Below are 3,083 nucleotides of genomic sequence, written 5' to 3' on the forward strand. Positions count from 1 at the left end.
CAACAAAAGAAAGGCAGGAAGCAATACAAACCCTGACTTGAAATTATACCACCGTGCTACTGTGATAAAATCAGTATGGTATTGGCAAAAATAGACCAGAGGATCAGTGGAACAGATTAGGAGATTCAGATACAATTAAAAACACATTCAGCCACCTTATTTTTCACAAAGGGGCCAAACATGTTTACTGGAGAAAATATAGCCTCTTTAACAAATGGTGCTGAAAAAACTGGCTCTCTACATGCTGAAATCTAAATCTAAATGTAAGTCTATCACCATGTACTAAACTAAATTCAAAATGGATTAAATATCTAAACATTAAAATAGAAACACTAAATTTACTGGAAGATTAAGTAGGTGGAAACTTTGAAGACATAGGGGTAGGAAGAGAATTCGTGAACAAAAACCAAACTATATGGGAAATACTTTGAAGAATAAACAACTGGGAACTCATCTTACTGAGGAGCTACTGCACATCAAAAAAAAAAAAATCACAAACAGAGTGAAAAGACAGCAACACATTGGGAAAAATTCTTAACTAGCAAACACTCAGGCAAAAGACTTCTATCTAGAATATATAAAGAACTAAAAAATATCAGGCCCCCAAAATTCAAAGACCCAATCGAAAAATGGGCCTCTGAAATGAATACACACTTTTCAGAGGAAGAAATAAACGTGGCACATAAATACATGAAAAACTGTTCCACAGAACTGGTCATTTTAGAAATGCAAAGTAAGATAACTTTGAGATACCATCTCACCCCAAAAAGAATGACTCTCATAAAGAAATCAGCTATGAATAACCACTAACAAGATAATATGCAATGTATTAATTATTGAAAGTGTCCTGTTAATAGGTTTTTAAACTGTCTCATTGCTATCTGCTTCTCAATAAAATTAATTAAAAAAGAAAAGAAAGAAAGAAAGAGAAAGAAAGAAAGAAAGAAAGAAAGAAAGAAAGAAAGAAAGAAAGAAAGAAAGAAAGAAAGAAAGAAAGAGGGAGAACAATATGGTGGATGGCGAGAAACCAATGGCTGTTGATGGTGGGTGTGGGAACACTGGAGACTGGGAAGGTGGCTGGAACCATGTAAAGAAGTTCCTCGAGCGATCTGGACCCTTCACACACTCTGATTTCGAACCGAGCACTGAATCTCTCCAGTTTTTGTTAGATACATGTAAAGTTCTAGTCATTGGAGCTGGCGGCTTAGGATGTGAGCTCCTGAAAAATCTGGCATTGTCTGATTTTAGACAGATTCATGTCATAGATATGGACACTATGGATGTTTCCAATCTAAACAGGCAGATTTTATTTAGTCCTAAAGATGTTGGGAGACCTAAGGCTGAAGTTGCAGCAGAATTTCTAAATGACAGAATTCCTAATCGTAATGTAGTTCCACATTTCAACAAGATCCAAGATTTTAATGACACTTTCAATCGACAATTTCATATTATTGTTTGTGGACTGGACTCTATTATAGCCAGAAGATGGATAAATGGAATGCTGATATCTCTTCTAAATTATGAAGATGGTGTTTTAGATCCAAGCTCCACTGTCCCTATGATAGATGGAGGAACAGAAGGTTTTAAAGGAAATGCTCGTGTGATTCTCCCTGGAATGACTGCTTGTACTGAATGTACATGGAACTTTATCCACCGCAGGTTAATTTCCCCGTGTGCACCATTGCATCTATGCCCAGGCCAGCAGAGCATTGCATGGAGCATGTCAGGATGTTGCAGTGGCCTAAAGAGCAACCTTCTGGAGAAGATGTTCCACTAGACGGAGATGATCCTGAACATATTCAGTGGATATTTCAAAAATCTCTAGAGAGAGCATCACAATATAATATTAGAGGTGTTACATATAGACTCACCCAAGGGGTAGTAAAAAGAATCATTCCTGCAGTTGCTTCCACAAATGCAGTTATTGCAGCTGTGTGTGCCACTGAAGTTTTTAAAATAGCCACAAGCGCCTATATTCCCCTTAATAATTACTTGGTATTCAATGATGTAGATGGCCTGTACACTTACACATCCGAAGCAGAGAGGAAGGAAAACTGCCCAGCTTGTAGCCACCTTCCTCAAAACATTCAGTTTTCTCCATCAGCTAAACTGCAGGAGGTTTTGGACTATCTAACCAGTAGTGCTTCTCTGCAGATGAAATCTCCAGCTATCACGGCCACATTAAAAGGGAAAAATCGAACGCTTTACTTACAGTAGGTAACCTCTACTGAAGAACGAACAAGGCCGAGTCTTTCCAAAACGTTGAAAGAATTAGGACTTGTTGATGGACAAGAACTGGCGGTTGCTGATGTCACCACACCACAGACTCTACTATTGAAACTTCATTTTACGTCCTAAATAAAATGAATTTGCACAGAATAGACAACTTATGGAAATGATATACTTCATGGATGCTAAGAAATTGAATTTGTGTCATTTTTAGCTAGTGTTGCTGAAATTTGACTCTTTTAATATAAAAAACTACTCTTTTCTAACTTTATAAGTTTCCCTTGAAGATAGAATTTGGGCTCAGTGCTTGTGAACATGTCCATTAGTAAGTGATACAGGAAATGATGCCTGGAGAGAGATTGTGGGCGAACGTAGAACTTCTTTTAGAGAAAGAAAGAAACACCTGCTTGCATGTGAATTTTGTTATTATGGTCAAAATGCATTCTTCAGCTTTCATTTTGGTACCACATATACAAAAGATGACCCTTTAAAGGAAATAAGTAATTAAGTTTCAAGAAACTTTATATAATATAATCTGATGTCTAGAGTACAACAAACAGGCTATTTCTCTGTGTAATATTCATTTAATTGTGCCAGTCCAAATCAATATTGTTACAGTTTATCTTGTCCATAATAATTTGTAAGCAGTGTTATAGCTGAATACCTATGCATGAAAATAGGGAATATTTTAATGTTTGTATTTGCAATGCCATATAGGCCATTATGCAAAAATTTAAGCCAGCTTGGCTGTTTAAAAAAATTTAATGTTTAAACAGTTATCACTGATGCTTTTACATTAATAAAATCATACATTGTCTACTTTCAAAAAAAAGAAAGAAAGAAAGAAAGAAAGA

The 3,083-nt window shown here is 36.0% G+C and overlaps 1 pseudogene; it reads left to right on the forward strand.

Annotated features, from left to right (window-relative positions):
* The first annotated feature begins 979 nt into the window (after window positions 1–979).
* Window positions 980–2,358, forward strand: LOC101568081 (annotated as a pseudogene).
* The last annotated feature ends 725 nt before the right edge of the window (window positions 2,359–3,083 follow it).

Source organism: Octodon degus, unplaced genomic scaffold, assembly GCF_000260255.1.
Source record: "Octodon degus isolate 3935 unplaced genomic scaffold, OctDeg1.0 scaffold00125, whole genome shotgun sequence".
Lineage (NCBI taxonomy): Eukaryota > Metazoa > Chordata > Mammalia > Rodentia > Octodontidae > Octodon > Octodon degus.